The 20697-nt window shown below is 44.2% G+C and overlaps 1 protein-coding gene across 1 annotated transcript in view; it reads right to left on the reverse strand.

Annotated features, from left to right (window-relative positions):
* Nucleotides 1–20697, reverse strand: part of SPRYD7 (SPRY domain containing 7) — a 354235-nt gene that overhangs the window by 305201 nt on the left and 28337 nt on the right. The window lies entirely within an intron of this gene.

Consider the following 20697-nt stretch of genomic DNA (forward strand, 5'->3'; position numbering starts at 1 on the left):
TACCTTTGTCGCAATTAATGAACCAATTTTGATAAATTATTATTAAATAAAGTCCTTACTTGTGATGGAAAATTTCCCCAGGTGGAGAAACCAGAGACAGAGCCTGACAACTCCAGCATTACATCAAGTTTAGTACGGGAATTTACATACAAGGTGTATCTTGAGTGGCAGAAAGAGGACATGGATATCCTCCCTGCCACGTGGCAGGTACTAAGGGGTTATATAGAACAGGGTATGATGGATAGGGATGCTGGGGCCTGACCCACGCCAGAGAAGGGGAAAAAGCCTTACATACGTGCCCAGGGCAGGGCCAGGGCCTATTCCAGGACCCAGCACATCTGGGGCCTAGGGGAGTGCTCACACCGTCTCTGAAGGGGTTTACAGAAGACACCCTCTGCTCTGGCCTGGCTCTAGCACAGGGGCTGGCAGCGGGCCTGTCACGGAGCACCCTCTCCTCCACAATGCTTCGTTCAGATTTCCTTTGTTTTTACCAAATGCCATTGTTTTTGTTTTTTGTTTTTTTTTTCTGTTGCAGGGGCCCACGTTTCATGTAGTTGTCTCCTTAGGCTTCCTTTGGCCGGGACAGTTTCTCAGACTTCCCCGTATTGAACAACCTCGTCGGCTGTTTTGTAGGACGTACTTCAAAGTGTCTGATGTTTTTCTTCTGGTTTGACAGGGGTTTATGCGTTCTGGGGGCGAAGGTCGCAGGACAAAGTGACATTCTTGCCACACCATAGGAGGGCGCGCACTATCCGTATGTCCTATCACTGTGGGTTTTGACCGTGATCACCTGGCTAACGTGGGGTTGGTCAGGTTTCTTCACTCTAAAGTTACTATTCCCCTCCCCCCGCCCCCTTACCACAGGATACTCCTGGGGGGAAAAGTCAGTATGCGCTGCCACATTTAAGGTGTAGGGAATTATGTGCCACCTCCTCAGGACTGAGTTACACAAATTACTTGGAATTCTTCTTGGGGGAGGTTTGTCTATCCTTTCCCATTTATTTATTTATATCAGTCTGGACTCCTGGATGTTTATTCCATACTTTGGATTCTATTCCATTACTACTTTATTTTGTTGCTCAAATGTTCCACCGGGGGCTCTCTTATTTGGCTCCTTTGTCCCTTTCACATGCTTCCATCATTGTGCAGGTGTTTTTGTTTTGTTTTATTTTGTTTAGCACTTCTTTACTGTCTGCTTTTACAGATGCTCCAGGCTCACCTTCTATATCCCCTAACCCAGTGGTAGGCAAACTCATTAGTCAACAGAGCCAAATATCAACAGTACAACGATTGAAATTTCTTTTGAGAGCCAAATTTTTTAAACTTAAACTTCTTCTAACGCCACTTCTTCAAAAATAGACTCGCCCAGGCCGTGGTATTTTGAGGAAGAGCCACACTCAAGGGGCCCAAGAGTCACATGTGGCTCGCGAGCCGCAGTTTGCCGACCATGGCCCTAACCTACTGCTAGAATCAGCCATTTTTCCAAGGAGCCCTCGTTCCTTTTATTGAAGAACTAGAGGCCCAGTGCACAAAATTCGTGCGTGGGTGTGGTCCCTAGGCCTGGCCGGCGATTGAAGTGCAAGTATCTGGCATAGAAGGGTAGGTCCCAGCCGACCTCTGGGCCCTGGGCAGCACCTGGGCCCCCGGGCCCCTACACGCCCCCCTCCTCCTGAGTCATTGGCCCCCCACTCAGATCCCTCAGTGCCTGGGAGCCAGGCGGCAGCCCCGCCCCCTGCCACTGCCTCTGGTCACCGTTTGCAGGGCTATCGGCAGGGCAATTGGGCCCTGCTTGCACCCGCCTTGGCCTGGCGCCACCTGCTCACCTGCTCCACCATCCTGCTGCGGTCCTGCTCTCGTTGGGGCCCATCAGGGCTGGCAGCGCCTCCACTGCCACCCGCTGCCAGCTGCCAGCACCACGTCGCCAATGCCCACTATGCTCCGCGACGCCCACTTGTGGTCAGCGCACTTCATAGCGAGCAGTCGAACTTCCGGTCAAACTCCTGGTCGAGGGGACAACTTGCATATTAGGCTTTTATTGTATAGGATAATATTATAAACCAAAATGGGGGCACTCGGTGTGCTCACTGCTACTGGGTGTCCCTGCTATCAAGCCCTCTCAGAGACCTAGAAAGGAAATAATGGGTATACACTAACTGGGACCGTTCTTCAATCTCACAACGCACATTTTAAAAAATTAGAGCATTTAGACTTCTCTGGTCATTCACTCTCAATCTTTTGCTTTATTTGCCCCTGCCTGTTCCTTTGTGCCAGTCCAGACCAGTTTGTCTTGTCCTTTTCTTGATCTGCTCCTGTCTCTACCCTCTGCTGCAGCATGCTGACCCCGACAGGCTGCATTTCCTAGGCCCCCGTGTCAGCTGGCCTCTGGCTGAGTTCTGCCAGTGGCAGGTGGAGGGCAGCACCTCTAGCAGCAAAGCCATCTCTTTTTTTTGTTTGTTTGTTTTAAACTTTCTAGTAGTCACATTTTATTTTATTTTATTTTTTTTAATTTCTTTATTGATTAAGGTATCACATATTTGTCCTCATCCCCCCATCCCCATCCCACACCCCTCCCCACACATGCCCCCACACCCCTGTTGCCCTTAACCGCTGGTTAGGCTCATATGCTTGCACACAAGTCCTTTGGTTGATCTCTCCCCTTTACCCCCACCCTCCCCTACCCTCCCTCTGAGGCCCGATAGTCCGGTCGATGCCTCCTTGTTTCTGGGTCTGTTCTTGTTCATCAGTCTATGTTGTTTATCATTTCCCCTAGATGAGTGAGATCATGTGCTACTAGAAATACACTTATAAGAACCGAAAATGAGACAAGCAATAATGGTTATGCTGAAAGGCAAATGAATCAGTCTGTAGTGAGTTTCTTTCTGGGCCAACAGTTCTTTTGAGACCCAATTTCAATGTCCAACAGTTCCTTATGTGTACATGTCAGCACTGACATTACAGTTCTGGATGGTGGACAAATGGTGGTAATGCAGGTCCGACTCCCTCTGGTTTGGTCCTGGGCAACCTGCAGTGATGCACAGCTGCTACCTGCTAGTATGGGAAGGCCACGTCAGCGTCTTCCATCTCTGGACTGCAAAGCCATCTCTTGCTCCAGCTCCTGCCTGACAGGCCCACTGCGATTCTTACGTCCTCTAGGCTCTGCGGACATCACCCTTGTCCTTTCTCCCTCCTGCCTAGATGTGTCAGTGACTTCTGACTGTGGGCTTCTCAGGTGTTTCTGCCACACGTGTTACCATTTCTCTGAATGCATTCCCTCTGTTTAAAACACTCAATGCTTTCTACTTTACTGGCTGGACCCTGAGACAGGACTTGTGTGTAGGTAATTTATTTAGAAAGTGACCCCAAGGAATGGGCGTTGGGTCTGGATAAAAGCAGAAAGTAAGGAGACTGAATGCAAGGCTGTATGATCAAGCCAGTCACTGCTGTGGGCAACTAGGACTTGATCCCGCTGGGGACTCTGAGTTGCTGGGGGGAACGGGCCTCACAATTGTCTCGCTGCCCCCACCCTCTCAAGGGTTGCCCAAAGGTGGGTAACTCCCTAGTACTTCTGGGGTTTCACCCATGTCAGAATTTCTCAATGGGTCCCTCAGGCACGTCATGGTTGGTGGTAGAGAAGTCCCTGCCCCCATCCCAGTAGCAAGCTAGAGATTTAACAGGCTGCTGACCAGAGGTGCTGAGAGGGTATACTTGCCTGTGGTTACCATAGCAATTGCTGGACCTAAAAGAATTGGGCCGGAGGTAATGAAGCAGGCACCGGGGTGTCTGATACACTGATACATCTTCAGTGCTGTTCCTCGTGGCTCTGTTCTAGGTTCTTTTCCTCTCATTTATCTTTCCTCCTAAGCAGTCTTTCACAAACTATATACATTGATATGGAAGAATCAGAGTTTGATTTGTTCTTTCAAAATAATCTATTAGAACCACTGACTCACTTCACTTGCAGAAATTCCCTTCTCAGGAAGGAAAGGCATTGAGATACTTTCCCTAACTAATTAAGAAAACAGACGGTTTATACATTTGGTGAATTATTTGTAACCAGATTATAGAGGTCAGACACAGTTTGTATTTTTGACAAAGTTAGTGAGAAAAGGCAACGATTTTAGAAAAACCAAAGTGATGATGACAAATGCAATCTTTATCACACGCATTTTTATAGATGCTATTTTCTCTAACAAATATGCATAGTTTCAAGATTACAACAATCCTTTGAAGAGATATTGAGATTAAACTGACTATGACATGCATGCTCTTTTAAGTAATCAGAAGTCCAAGAACATGATGACCAGGTACAGAATAAATACGTACTTATTTTACTTAAATATTATGTTAAGTAGTATGTAAATATTAGCTAATGTTTTTCCTCACCACAGGGGTGGAGAACCTTTTTTCTGCCAAGGGCCATTTGGATATTTATAACATCACTCATGGGCCGTACAAAATTATCAACTTAAAAATTAGCCTGCTATATTTGCTCAAACATTTAATTAACTCACCCCTAATGCCTTGGCAGGGCCAGACCAAATGATTTCACAGGCCTTATATGTCTCGCGGGCAAGACGATACCCATCCCTGCTCTAGACAGAATAATTACTTTTCATTCTCAAAGCAATGTGTTCATTTTTTTTTCCCATTCAAAAATTCTCATAAATGTCATGGAAACTTGTGGCATAAGATTCAACAATGGGGAGAAGATTCTGGGAAGATGATAAAGTAGGAATCACCAGGAATCTGTCTCCCTATCTAGATAACAATTGCACTGATAGAATCTGTGTGATATAACTATTTTGGAACTTTGAAGTCTATTCAAGGTTTGCAACTTCCAGGGAAAGGCTTGAATAGTAAATTCTTTGCACAGAGCAACTACCCACCTCGCACACTGCAGAACCACCGTAGGCAGCTGTGCACATGTTCCTGGAGCAACTTACACACAGCCTGTTGGAGTCAAGGTGGGCAAAGAAGACCCTGTTCTCCAAATACTGGGATCTGTTCTCTGATCATTGATTGCTGCTTCTGATCACAGAGGTGCAGGCAAAGAAGCAAGTGGCATTGTTGTTGACCAATCCCCATTATTGCATGCTCCATCTCCTCCAGCTGAAGTGAAGTCTGGGGATTTAAAGGATCAGCATTTCTTCTTACTTCCTCTTTATGTTTCTCTTTTTACCCTTTTGGGAACCAGACATTAAAAACTAAGAGACCTACAGCAAGACACATTATAATCAAACTTTCAAAAACAAAGACAGAGAGGATCTTGAAAGCAGCAAGAGAGAAGTGACTTGCCACATACAAGGGATCTTCATTAAGACTGAGAGCAGATTTCTCATCAGAAACTTTGAAGGCTGGAAGGCAACGGGACAGTATATTATTCAAAGTGCTAACAAAAGCAAACAACATCAACAACCAAACCCACCTGTCAGCCAAGAATCTAATATCCAGCAAAACTGTCCTTAATATGTGAGGGAGAAATTAAGACACTGCTAGATAAACAAAACCTGACAGAGTTTGTTTCCAGTGGATTTACTCTATAAGAAATGCTCAAAGGGGTACTGCAGGATGAAATAAAGGACAGTTGACAATAACATGAAGCTGTATGAAGAAATAAAGACCTCAATAATGGTAAATATGAGAACAATTCTAAAAGCTAGTATTATTGTAACAGTTTTTAACTCTACTTTTTATATTGTACTAGAGAACCAGTGCATGAAATTCATGCACTCGAAGGGTGGGGGTGGGGGTGGGGGAGGGGGTCCCTCAGCCTGGCCTGCACCCTCTTGGGGGATGTCTAAGTGACGGCTAGGAGTGGGCCTAAGCCGTAAGTCGGATATCCGTAGCGCTGCCACAGAGGTGGGAGAGGCTCCTGCCACCATGGCTGCACTCACCAGCTGTGAGCTGGGCTTCTGGCTGAGCAGCGCTCCCCCTGTGGGAGTGGACTGACCACCAGGGGGCAGCTCCTGCATTGAGCATCTGCCCCCTGGTGGTCAGTGTGCGTCATAGTGACTGGTCGTTCCGCCATTCAGTCGATTTTCATATTAGCCTTTTATTATATAGGATATGATTTAGGAAACTAATACATTTTAAAAATAATTATTAGTCTAAAAGCCAGCATTATAATTTTAATTTGTAACTCTACAGTTTGTTTTCTTCATAATTTAAAAGATGAATACATTTAAAAGAATTATTAGTTTATATTTTGGTTACACAATGTATAAAGATGTAATTTTGTAACATCAAAAAATCAAAGGGGTAGGAATGGAGTTGTGAAAGAGCAGTTTTTTATGTTATTGAAGTTAAGCTGGTGCAAATTCAAATTAGAGTGTTATAGCTTAGATTGTTAAATGTAATATCCATGGTAACTACAAAGAAAATAGCTAAAGAATATACACATAAAAGCAAATGAGGAAGGAATTTAAATGTTTCAATACAAAAAAACTTAACAGAAAAGAAGAAAGTAATGCAGTAAATGAGGGACAAACAGCTATAAGGCATATGACAAAAGTAAGGCCTTTCTGATCAGTCATTACTTTAAATGTAAATGCATTAAACTCTCCAATCAAAATATAGAGATTTGCAGAGTGGGTTAAAAATATGATCCAGCTATACAGTATGTTGTCTACAGGAGACTCTCTTTACTTACTTATTTATTTAGTAGAGGCCCAGTGCACAAATTTGTGCAAAGGTGGGGTCCCTTGGCCTGGCTGGCAATCGGGGCCAATCAGAGCCATCTCACCCAGACCCGATTGGGCCACTGGAGCCAGCCAGCTGGGGGAAGGGACTGAGGGAGGTTGGCCAGCTGGCCCCGATTGGGGCCGATCTGATCAGGTTGGCTGTGGGAGAGCACAGACCACCAGGGGGCAGCTCCTGCACTGAGCATCTGCCCCCTGGTGGTCAGTGCATGTCATAACTACCGGCAAGTTGTCTGGTCATCTGGTTGTCTGGTCATAATGGTCGCTTCGGCTTTTATATATATAGATTAGAAACCAGGATCACTGGCTATCATTTTTCTAATATGTGGCACTAATTGTCTCATTCAGGATGGTCTCAGGTGTACCTATCAATTAAAAATGATTTGTGATGCTTAGACTTCATTTTTATTATTTATTTTAAAAAATTATTATTAATTATTTAAATTTATCTTTGTTTTTGAAAATATTACAGATGTCCCTCTCTACTCCCACCATTGACACCCTCCATCCTGTACTCAACCCCCAAGGCCTACTGCCTTATTGTAAATTTTATTATCTTTTAATTTTATTGTTAAATTGCAGTTGGTATTCAATATTATTTTATATACTAGAGGCCTGATGCATGAAATTCGTGCACTGGGGGAGGTGTCCCTCAGCCCAGCCTGCACCCTCTCCAATCTGGGACCCCTCAAGGGATGTCCGACTGCCGGTTTAGGCCCGATCCCTAAACTGGCAGTCGGACATCCCTCTCACAATCCGGGACTGCTGGTTCCCAACTACTCGCCTGCCTGCCTGCCTGATCACCCCCTAACCACTCCCCTGCCAGCCCAATTGATGCCTAACTGCTCCCCTACCAGCCCGATTGTCCCCAACTGCCCTTCCCTGCCTGTCCGGTAACCCCCAACTGCCCTCCCTTGCCAGCCCGTTTGCTCCCAACTGCCCTCCCCTGCCGGCCTGGTCACCTCCAAATACCCTCCCCTGCAGGCCTGGTCACCTCCAAATACCCTCCCCTGCAGGCCTGGTCCCCCCCAACTGCCCTCCCCTGCCAGCCTGGTCGCCCCAACTGCTCTTCCCTTCAGGCCTCATCGCCTTCAACTGCCCTCCCCTGCAGGCTTGATCACCCCTAATCATATCTACCTTGGCCCCCGCCACCATAGCATTGTCTGGAAGGACGTCCAGATGGATGTCTGGAAGATGTCCGTTGTAATTAGGATATTACCCTTTTATTAGTATAGATTGGCTGTTCGTATGTCTTCTTGGGAGAGGTGTATTTTCAGGTCCTCTGCCCACTTTTTGATTGGGTTGTTTGTTTGTTTGGTGTTGAGTTGTATGAGTTCTTTATATATTTTGAAAATTAAACCTTTGTCAGAGCTACTGTTTGCAAGTATCATCTCCCATCTGGTTGGCTGCCTCTTTGTTTTGTTGTCAGTTTCTTTTGCTGTGTTGTTTGATATAGTCCCATTCATTTATTTTTGCCTTTACTTCCCTGGCCTTTGGGGTCAAGTTCATAAAATGTTCTCTAACACCAAGGTCCATAAGTTTGGTACCTATATTTTCTTCTATGTAACTTATTGTTTTCAGTCTTATATTTAGGTCTTTGATCCATTTTTAATTAACTTTTGTACATGGAGACAGACTGTAATCCAGTTTCATTCATTTGCATGTGGCTTTCCAGTTTTCCTAGCACCATTTCTTGAAGAGACTATCTTTACTCCATTTTGTGTTTCTGGCTCCTTTGTCAAAAATTATCTGTCCAAATACATGTGGTTTTATAGCTGGGCTCTCTATTCTGGTTCACTGATCTGTGTGTCTGTTTCTCCGCCGGCACCATGCTGTTTCGATTATTGTAGCTCTGTAGTATTATTTGAAGTCAAGTAGCATGATAACTCCAACTTAGTTCTTTTTTTTCTCAGGGTTGCTTTGGCTATTACTTTGGTCTTTCGTGGTTCCATACAAATCTGATGATTTCTCATTCTATTTCTTTAAAAAATGGCATTGGGATTTTGATGGGGATTGCATTAAATCTGTATATTGCTTTGGGTAATATGGCCATTTTAACTATGTTGAGTCTTTCAATCCATGAACACAGGATATTTTTCCATTTTGTTGTGTCTTTTTCAATCTCTTTAAATAATGCTTTGTAATTTTCAGTATATAGGTCTTTCATGTTCTTTGTTAAGTTTATTCCTAGGTATTTTATTCTTTTGGTTATAATTGCAAAAGGAAATTTTTCCCCATTTCCTTTTCTGAAGTTTTGTTGTAAGTATACAGGAAGGCAATTGATTTTTGCACATTGATTTTGTATACTACAACTTGACTATATTTGTTTATTGTTTCTAATAGTTTTTTGGTGTAGTACTTAAGGTTTTCTATATACAGAATCATGTCGTCCACAAAAAGTGAGAGTTTGACTTCTTTCTTCCCTATTTGGATGACTTTTATTTCTTTATCTTGCCTTATTGCTCTGGCTAAGACTTCCAGAACTCTTATGTTGAATAATAGTGATGAGAATGAACATCCCTGTCTTGTTCCTTATCTTAGAGAAAAAACTTTCAGTTTTTCACCATTGAGTATGATATTAGCTGAGGGTTTATCATATATGGCCTTTATTATGTTGAGGTGCTTTCCTTTTGTTCCTATTTTATTGAGTGTTTAATCATAAATGGATGTTGTATCTTATCAAATGCTTTTTCTGCTTCTATTGATAAGATCATATTATTTTTATCCTTTCTTTTGTTAATGTGGTATACATTGATTTATTTGCATATATTGAACCATTCTTGTGCCCCTGGAATAAGCCCCACTTGATCACGATGTATTATTTTTTTCATGTACTGTTGTATTCAAGTTATTAGTATTTTGTTTAGGATTTTTACATCTGTATTAGCTCACTTATTTTGGTTTTTAGATTCCATGTAAATGAAAATCACACTGTATTTGTCTTTCTCTGTCTGATTTATTTTACTACGCATAGTGCCCTCTAGGTCCACCCATGTTGTCCCAAATGGGTGTCCCCCCCAAAAATGTATACATACTTTGAATAATGATAAAGGCAGTGTTTATTAAAATACATTTCATTTTCAAAATGTAATAGATCAGGTGTTAAAGTATGTATACATTTTTGGGGAAAATATATACATACATACATACGTATATATATATATTCTCACATCTTCTTTATCATTCATATATTGATGGGAAGTTAAGTTGCTTCCATATCTTGGCTACTGTAAATAATACTGTAATGAGCCCTAGCTGGTTTGGCTCAGTGGATACAGCGTCGGTCTGCAGACTAAAGGGTCCCAGGTTCTTATCCCGTAAAGGGCACATGCTTGGGCTTGATCCCCAGTAGGGGCGTGCAGGAGGCAGCCAATCAATGATTCCCTCTCATCATTAATGTTTCTATCTCTCTCTTCCTTCCTATCTGAAATCAATAAAAATATATTTTTAAAAATAATACTGCAATGAACATAGGGCTGCATATATCTTTTCAAATTAATGTTTTGAATTTCTTCAGCTAAATACCCAGAAGTGGAATTGCTGAATCATATGGTAGTTCTATTTTTAATTTTTTGAGGAACTCCCATACTGTTTTCCAGTGGCTGTACCAATTTGCAATCCCACCAACAGTACACAAGGGTTTCCTTTTCTCTACATCTCCAACACTTGTGATTTGTTCATTTATTTATGATAACCATTCCAACAGGTGTGAGTTGATGTATCATTGTGGTTTTAATTTTCATTTCTCTGATTAATAGTAATGTTGAGCATATTTTCATATGTCTATTGGCCATCTGTATGTCCTCCTTGGAGAAGTGTCTATTCAGGTCCTTTGCCTCTTTTTTAAATTGGATTGTTTGTGAGTGTTGTTTTTTGGTGTTGAGTTTTATAAGTTATTTATAAATTCTGGATATTAACCTCTCATCAGATGTACCACTGGTGAACATGTTCTCCCATTTAGTAGGTTGTCTTTCCCTTTCGTTGATGATTTCCTTTGCTGTGAAAAACACTTTCTAGTTTGATATAATCCCATTTGTTTATTTGGTCTTGACTCTAATTTTTTTATGGAACCAAATATGAAGGCTTCTAATATTCAACATCAGAGGTTAAGTTATACCATACTAGAAAGGTAATATTCCACTTGGTTTGCAATATTGCAATGCTGACTCATTTAAAATAAATAAACAAACAAAAAACATTTTATTAGGGAAAATGTCAAGTATTTATAAAAAATTAAAAAGACAGTGAATAATGAATCTCCCATATATTTACCATCTAGCATCAACAAGTATTGGTTTACAGCCAATTTTATTTCATCTACATCCCACCAAACACCTCCACAAACTTATGTCTTCCATCAGATTGTTTTTAAACAAATCCAGGAAAATATATAATTTCTTGCATAAATATTTCAGTATGGATCTCTGTATCAGTTATCTATCACCTATATAACAAGTCACCCCAAAACATAGTGGGTGGCAACAACAATCAGTTATTTGCTCAACAACAATCACTTCTGCAATTTAGGCTGGGCTCAGCTGGGTCATTTCTTTCTAATGGTCTCCCCTCTGGTGATTCATGCAGCTGCAGTGATCTAGCAGCTTGAGTGAGGTGGGTGGGTCTAGGATGGCCTCGCACACATGTGTGGGGTCTTGGTGCTAACGGCCAGTGGGGACTCTCTCTCTCTCTCCATGTCACCTTCCATCATTTTATTAGTCTAATTCTGGCTTCTTTATGTGGCAGTGGCAGTGTTTTACGCGAGTGAAATGGAAACTCTAAGACCCCCTTGAGGTCTAGGCTTCAGAACCCACACAGCTTCACTTCCACGTCATTTCATTGATCTAAACAAATCATAAGGTGAACCCATATACAGGAGCAGGAAAGCAGACTCCTTCCCTTCATGGGGGAACTGCAAAGCACTGTGGCCAGGTTTTTCACTCTACCACAGTCTCTTCAAGATAAGGCTCTGTGCCCTAGCTGGTTTGGCCTGCGAACTGAAAGGTCCCAGGTTCGATTCCGGTCAAGGGCACATGCCTGGGTTGTGGGCTCGATCCCCAGTGAGGGACTTACAGGAGGTAGCCGATCCACCATGAATCTCTCTCATCATGGATGTTTTTATCTCTCTCTCCCTCTTCCTTCCTCTCTGAAATCAATAAAATATATCTATATATATCTATATATATAGATATCTATATCTATATATATATATATATGACTCTGTTTTTGAAACAGAATCACAATTCAGATATTAAAAATTATATTACTACTATATTTCAGAATTATAAAAGTTGTATTAATACAAATATAATGGTGTTCTGAAACAGGTTGGTCGCTTTTGTTCTTTTGTAGATATTATTAATGGGGATTTGAACCTGAATAGAAACACAGTAATATCCAAGGTTTAAATTCTATTGTGTCTAAGGGGCTCCTTGAAAAAGCAAATTAAAATGTGTCATGATTAAAAAAATAAGGAACCTCTTCTGGGAAATTGTGTATTTAAGTTACTGCTGTTTACTTTCTCATTTTCTGAATAATAATGCAAATGGACCATTAAAATGTTTGTTCACATTTCCGTTTCTGAGAGTTTAGAGAGAGAGAAATAAACTAACTGGGGCTAAATCCCTGACCTCATCAGCAACAATCCTAAATGCGCCTTTGCGACAAGCCACGGCAGCTGCAGGTCTATAAGCGGCCCACAAATCCCAAACACCAGGAAGCTGGCCAGAGGCAGCCTCTGTCCAGCTAACAGGGCTCCTTCCAATGTCATTTTAAATTGTAGAGTCACTTTATTAGCTACCGAGATCATTGGTACATAATTGAGATTATCAACTGCAAAAAGACTTTTAGAAAAGGGCATCAAACTACTATACAAAAAAATAAAAAGAGAATATATAAAACAATAAAATCTTAGTAGACTATGAGGGCAGAAATCCTTAAGGAATCTGGGAGGCAGCATTGAATAGCAGCAGTCATAAGGGTGAAGGGCCCTGATTTTGAAGTAGGCAGCTTGGTCCCTGTTCCTGTCTGACCTTAGGCAGGTTACTTAACGGCTTGTAACGTTCATTTCCTCATTGTTGCTTTGGGAGTTAAATGAGATAATGTACATTAAGTACTTTACGGCAAGTTTGGCACATTTAGGCATGAGATTCATGATAGCTATCATTGGGAAGCATGTAGCAGTTATCTTTATGTCCCCAGATCCTACCAAAGTGCTCAGCACAATGTAGATGGTCGATTAATGTGTGTTTAGTTAACACTCATAAACTTACTAAGTGTGATTGTGCTAAAGATGCATATTATCTCCTGACTGGCCACATTCCTTTCCTGGAGAACCTGTACATGCCCCTCCCTTAAGCCAAAGGGTTCCACTGCTGCTGGTTTGGTCAACATTGATTCTCCAAGAGTGGGCACCAGCTTCAGACTTAGCTGATCAAACAGTATTGGGCTCTGAGGCTGTGAGGTCCTGTAACCAGAGGTTGCTAAACTATAACCTTCAGGTCAAAACCAGCTCACTACCTGATTTGTTAAATAAAATATTCTTAGAACACAGCCATACCCATTCACTGAGCTATTATCCATGGCTGCTTTTCTACTAGAGTTGAGTTGAATAGTAACAACAGAAAACATAAAATATTTACTACCTGGCACTTTATAGAAAAAGTTGGCCAAACTCCTGGTGTAGACCCAAACTGGCAACCATTTTTCTTCACTTGCCATATTAAATAGTAAATAGAAAAGGCCGATCTGCAGAGAGAAGTGGGAGAACCATACAGACAACAGACCATTTGATCACAGAAAGCAAGAGAACAGAGAATGGAGTGGCAGAGACTAGCAAGCCTTGACGAGGGCTGCGTAATCCTGTTCCAAGAAGGAAAGCCCCGATGGCCGGCAAGTAGCGCTGGCTGTATTCAGGAAGCCTCAGTCTCGCCCCACGTGGATCTCTCCATTGTCCTCAGTGTCCTCAGGAGATGGCCGCTGGCTTTTCCCGGAGCAAGTGATCCAAGAGAAAGCAAGGTGGAAACGGCAGGGTCTTTTATGACCTAACTTCAGAAGTCACACACGCTTGTTCCCACAATCCTATGGATTACACACAGGTCAGGCCCCACACCAGGGCAAGAGTATGGGGAGGGGAGACCCTCTGGAGCACATCAGGTGACTTTTGCATGCCTGGGAGGCCTCTCCGAACTACCCCTAAGTGGTTCAGCAAGATGCTCCTTACTCTTATAAGAACCATCTTCCTCTTTTTTACTTGAGATAAAGTGCATTTCTATATCCTGGCAACAAATGAACCCCAACTAAGAAAGCAATGGAAAGAGGAAAAACACTGTTATTTGTCCCATCACCTTTCATCAAGTGGAGGGATCTCTGAGGCCTTGCCCTTCCAGAGGCCTTCTTGGTAGCCTTGAGTCTCTTCCTGGCGTGTGGCATTCCACACTAGTCTCTACTCATCTGTGCAACAAGCGTGCCTGCCAGGCTCTGGGAATATGGCCACAGACAAAATAGAAAAAGACCCCGCTCCCTGGAGCTTACATTCTGGAGAGACAGGCACTAAAGAAATGGAGACCATACCAGGTGGTGATGTGTTTAAAAAAATAAAGATAAAAAGTGTGTGTGTGTGTGTGTGTGTGTGTGTGTGTGTGTGTGTGTGTGTGTGTGATATTTTGTAAAAGGTGGTCAGAGAAGGCCTCTCTGCTGAGGAGACATTTGAGCAAAGACCTTAATGAAGAGCAGGAGTGAGCCATGAAAATATCGGAGAGAGGGCCCAGGAGTTTGCTAGGAAGTCAAGAAGTGGGCAGTGGGAGCGGGAAGTAGGGTTGGGAAGATTCCAAGATGACACCAGAATGTCCTGTAAGCATGGAGCAACTCATGATTCAGGGATGCAGGAGAGAGGAGAGACAATGGCCTCTGACAGAGCTGGGCGCTGCTCCCACTGAACCCGGAGGGAAGACGGGATGCAGCACAGGTGGAAGCAGGTGGAAGAGACGATGAGAAGACAGGAAGTTGGGTATGACTGCTTCTGAATTTTTAATGGAGTGTGAGGCTGAGTGATGGGCCATGGGGGTTCACAGGTTTGAGGAGAAATAAAAAGATGAGGAATGATTTTTCTGGTGGTCCAAAAAGCAAATCACAGGGCATTGTTTGTGAACTTTTAATGTGGGAATGAATCACGTGGGGACTTTGTTCAAATGCAGACCCTGATTCAGTAGGGCTGGGTGGACCCTGAGCTTCTGCATTTGCCAAAACCTCCCTGGCAGTGCCTGTGCTGTCTGTCCGGGACCACCTTTTATGTAGGATTTGTGGGAAATGTGTGGGGACCTTTGAGGTTTGTGGCCATCAATTTAACTAAGGGCAGTTACCCTGGTTGGTGTTCTTCTTTCCTGCTTAGGTACAGGGATGGAGTAAGGGATAATTGGGCTTAATCGAGGATAAAGAGAGAGCCAAGGAGTTAGTGGTATTTATGAGGAAGTATTTTTAATGGTGGACATTCAACCTCAGCAGAGTCACAAAGGAAGTGAAAAACTAAGATATGACAGATGATGAAAAAGTGATAGGGCCAATGAGTCAGGGGCCTTGGTGAGGTTAAAAAAAAAATGCTGGGGTGGGAGCATTAGAGGCAATAAGCTAGAAAGAGAGGAAGAGGTGGGCCAGAAGTGAAGGGCTTCAAATGGAGATTTAGAGGTGATGACAAGGTCAAGTGTATGACCTCCTGAGTGGGAAGCTGAAGATCTCTTGAGGTGAGAAGGTCAAGGAATAGAGAGGCCAAGGTGTCAGGATCACTCCCCAGATAACAACAGAAATGGCTGGTGAAAATGAAGGTAGTGACAGGGAGGCTGGCCGATAAAAGCAATGAGGAGGGGCGGCAGGTGTTTAGTTTGACGGCGTGAACGTTGAAGAAGCTCCGTACAGCACTCTGCCAGGCTCTAAGGGTGTGAGACAGACACGGCCCCTCTCCTAAGTGCAATGGGAAGCCATGGAGGGTTCAGGCAAGTGCTATGGACTGAATGTTTGTGCCCTCCCCAAATTCATATGTTAAATTTTAACCCCCAAAGTAATGATATTTGGAGGTGGGGCCCTTGGGATGTGACCAGGACATGGGATTAGTGCCCTTATAAAAGAGACCTCAGAGCACTTTGCCCTTTCCACCATGTGAGGACACAGAGAAGAGACTCTATGAACTCTGAAGTGGTTCCTAACCAGATCCCGAATCTGCTGGTGCCTTGATATTGGACTTCCCAGTCTTGAGGACTATGAGAAGTAAATTTCTGTTGTTTATGAGCCACCCAGTCGGTGGTATTTTGTTATAGCAGCCTACACTAAGACAGTGAGAAATTTACAGGATCCAACTGAGATTTTGCAGAGATCTCTCTGACTGCTATATAGAGAATGGATTGGAGGGAGGTGACCTGCACTAGGAGGCTATTATAGTTATCTATACCAGATGACGCCTAAGTGTGGACCTCAGACCAGTAGCATCAGCACCACTGAGAACTTGTTAGAGAAATGCACATTCTCGGCCCCATCCAGACCCACTGAATCAGAAACTCCCAGGTGGGATCCTGAAGTCAGTTTTAACAAGCTCTCCCAGTGACTAAATGCAAGTTAGAGTCAGGCAAAAGAAGGTGGTGCTTTGGATTAGGGCAGTGAAGAGGGTGTGGATGGAGCTGTATCTCCGTGGAGGAAGGACTCGGGATGTGTGGGTGAGGGAATGGGAGGCACCAGGTTTTGGGGAAGATGGGAGCATCGTGCATTGGAATGGAAAGGGTGGAGAAGGAGCCAACTTTTAGGGCAAGATCAAAAGTTCAGTTCCGTCCATGGTACAGGCAAATATGTTCCAGAGAAGTTAGCCGGAAAGTGAAGTTGTGGGTAAGAACCGCATTCCACACTAGTGCCCAGCATGCAATTGGGTATGTGCTTCTGCAGGAGAGGGGCACTGGCCACTGTGGGACATGGTGTGACAATGTCATCCAGGCTTCCTGTCTGGTGACGTTTGTCAGCACGTCATGCCTGTAGTGGGGGACACTGTGGAAAGAGCACTGAACTTCGAACGCAGAGGAGTCAGACCCTGGGTTTAAGTTGCTTCCTCTCAGGTCATTTGACCTCTGTGAGCTCCAGCCTGTACATCTCTTCAGTGTGAATTAGGTTATCTGTACTAACTGTGTAAAAGGACTATGATTAGAGTCAAATGAGCCAATGCAAGTAAAACTTCATTGATAATTCTAAATCACTTTACAAATATAAGGAAGACAGTATTCTCAATATTTCCATAATCATTGTAAGATTCTAGGGTCAGAACTGGTTTCTGGCTGGTAGCTGCCCGCTCGTGATACGATGGCAGTAGAAAAATGACCGATGCTTCCAAATATAGTTCCCCGCCTGGTCCTGACCTGCATCTACATTCCGAGGTCATTCCTTTGGCTGGACCTTGAGCCCTGGTAAAATGCAGATACTCCAGGGAAGGTAACACTCTTCACAAACAATATTTATCATGCATTTACCACATGTCACATCACTTCATGTGCTCGGTGGGAATCCTGAGCCCTGGATATTACTACCCTCGATTTACCGATGAGGACACCGGGCTCGGAGACCAGGTGACTTGCCCAAATTCACGGAACTTGTGAGGGGCAGAGCCAGCCCTGCCTCTTCTCCTGCCTCCCTCGGAATGCTGAACTCTCCCTGCTCCTGCAGCTGGGGCTGGGCAGGGTGAGGCCACTGGACACTAGGCTGGGGTAAGGGTGCTCGGTGAGGATGGGGAGAAGGAAAGGGTGCCTTGGCCTGAAGATTGGATTCTGTAGGCTCTACCCAAGGCACAAGCACTGTTCTGTAGACTTTCAGCTCTTCTGTATGACTTTCACTCGCAAGCACCTTTCAAGTGTCTTTGCTTTCTATGGCACCCAATAGTATTTACTTATATGTTGGTGATGACATCTTTGAACAAAGATGTTAGAAGCTCAAAGCGTTCTGGGAGGGACTCAGAGGCAGATCAGCCCGTTGTGTCCTCTAACCTATAGACCAAATAAATGCACCAAGGGTGGGGACATCGAGGCTGTCTCCGTGCGAGGATCTCTTTTCCAGAGTTCTCAGTACAGTTCGTCTTGCACATGGACAGCATCATGCCTTGTGCACCGGGCAGGAGAGATATTAGAGGAGTTTCAAAGCTGCTGCGTTGATGGCGCCAGCTGGTAACATGAGACACCAGCAGCGCCAGGAAGAAGCCTGTGCTCCTGGTTCCACAAGCACAGAAAGCAAGGACCACGTCCACAGGCTCAGGGGTGATGAGTGCAACAGAGAGAACCAGAATTCCAGGCTCCCAGTGGTTCCTCTATTCACTCCTATCATTTAAAAAGAATTGCTACAAAAACAACAAAAACCCCAGAAAGAATTGTCATCTTTTGCATGAGCACCGCCTTTGTTAAAAAGTGTTTTCTGAATATTCTCTTGGTGCCTGTTCTCCAATGAGCACTATTCTACTGCATCACAAACGTCCTGTGGGCAGAAACCAAGCCAGGTACACCTTTCCATGGCTTCATGTCGTGGCCTCTGAACGCCTGCACGATGGATGGATGAGTGAATGAATGGATACGTGGATGGATGGACATATGGATGAATGGACAGGTGGATGAATGGGGGGTGAATAGGTGGGTGGATGGATGATTGCAGAAAAGAGTAGGAGAATATCACATGGACAGCCTCAGAGTACCAATTCAGTGACAGGCCGTGGACAGCAGACAGTGGGGTGGTGAGAGCCTGGGGTGAGGGGTGAGGGTGGGAGCGGGGAGGTAGGGGTGGGCTGGAGGGGGTCGATGGAGGAAAAAAGAGGACATATGTAATACTTTCAACAATAAAGATTTTTTTTTAAAGCCTACACCAGGGGTCCTCAAACTTTTTAAACAGGGGGCCGGTTCACTGTCCCTCAGACCGTTGGAGGGCCGGACTATAGTTTTAAAAAAAACTATGAACAAATTCCTATGCACACTGCACATTATCTTATTTTGAAGTAAAAAAACAAAATGGCAAAAACACCCGCATGTGGCCCGCGGGCCGTAGTTTGAGGATGCCTGGCCTACACCATAAAAAAAATGCAGTGACAGGGAACATCAAATTAACAATGGTTAGCTTTTCTGGCACAGAAGGCTATGTCTTGGAAGAAAAACTCTGTCATTGACAGGCAGTGGGATACATGTAGCTACCGCTGTTGTTTTTTAATGTGCCCTGACTCCCTCAATGGAGAGGCAGTAAACAATTAAAACACTTGCTCATAAACTGTTCTCAGTGCTCATGGGAGCGGCTGTGAACACCAACCTTCCTGAGTGATAGAGAAGGGGAGAAAAGAAAGCAAAACATTAATCCTCAACACCACTTTCCTAATGAGTCCCCAGCGGATACAACAGCAGCAGCAGGCTTCCTGGGAGAAAGGAAAGGATTAAGAAAGGCTGCTTGGCTTTCTTGCCCGTGGGGGTTTTGCTGGGCCCCTGACGGTCTGCGAATCACTTGGCCCTTCTCTGGAGGCCTGGACACTTAGAGCTCCTTCTGGCCGCAAAGGTGCCTGGCTAGGGTGCACTCAGCGCAGCACTGGAAGCACTTGCCCGGATGTGGGGGGGTGGGGAGTGAGAGAGGCTTCCCTCCCCGGAGTTAACACAAGTCCGCCGCTGGAAGGGGGCGGGGTGAAGGGAGGAGGCAGTCGGAAAGAAGACAGCTAGACTTGAACCCTCCACCAGGCCTCAAAATCGCATTCTGTTCTTCGCCAGGCGCCTTGGAATCAGGGGCGAATTGTGGAGACAGCGCGCCCTCTAGAGGTCTACCTGAGGAACAAGGGTTGCTTCCAAGACCAGGCTGAATAAACGTTTGGAGGAGCCCTAGGCCAGTGGTCGGCAAACTCATTAGTCAACAGAGCCAAATATCAACAGTATGACGATTGAAATTTCTTTTGAGAGCCGAAAACCGACTTCTGCGCATGGGCCACGAAGTTTTAATCGCACTGTACGTGCGCGCCTGCACGTGGTATTTTGTGGAAGAGCCACACTCAAGGGGCCAAAGAACCACATGTGGCTCGCGAGCCGCAGTTTGCCGGCCACTGCCCTAGGCCAATGCAAAGGGTGGGAAGGGGTTACAGAGTGGGCAATGCTTTTGACTCCGTTTTCTGGAGGCCTGGGACGAATTGTGTCAGTACTAGCTTGCATCCCCAGAGTGCCGAACTGGCCACCGTCAGCTAGCTGAAAAAGCCACTTGGTTTGTTCAAGCAGGAAAGACTCAGATTCAACCAACATTTACTCAGCACCTACTTATGTTCCAAACCTTGTGCTGGATACTTTCACTTACGTTTTTTTCCTTTAAATTTCTCAGCAACATTGTGGGGGAGGGTTTATCTTCTGGGTTTCTGATCAAGTAATTGAAGCAATCTAAGGGAAGTTATTTGCACACAGTTGAAACACAGCTACATCAGGATTTGTGTTAGCTGGCTATGGCTGCCATAACGAAGTGCCAAAAGCTAGGTGGAGTAAAATTATTAAACTTCTCTGAGCCTCAGTTTCCTCATCTCAGAAAAGCTCCATAGAGTATTTCTGAGATGTGAAGGCAACGATGTAGACAAAGTACTTGGATAGTTCCCACTAAGTGTTATGTTAGAGGGTCCATGGGAGAATTTTTTCTCAGCCTGCAGTACCAGGAATAATTGGGCTTTTCCCTGAGAAATCAGGCCAAAACAAAACCTCAGGAATCATGTAACTAGTGAATTTCTTTCTTTCCATTTGTTACTAGGTAGCTTAGGGCCAAATTTGTAGCCTGTCTTTACGCCTGCATTTTAAAACTAGGAATTATCTATGGCTTCACCTTGTCTTTCCTAACTGATGTTAATTTTCCTTTTCCCTTGATTTCTTTACAAAATGGTCTTATTTTTTTCATTGTTAATAAATCTTTATTGTTCAGATTATTATAATTGTTCCTCTTCTTTCCCCCCATAGCTCCCCTCCACCCGGGTCCCACCCCACCCTCTGCCCTT

Source organism: Cnephaeus nilssonii, assembly GCF_951640355.1.
Source record: "Cnephaeus nilssonii genome assembly, chromosome: 8".
NCBI classification, from domain to species: Eukaryota; Metazoa; Chordata; class Mammalia; order Chiroptera; family Vespertilionidae; genus Cnephaeus; species Cnephaeus nilssonii.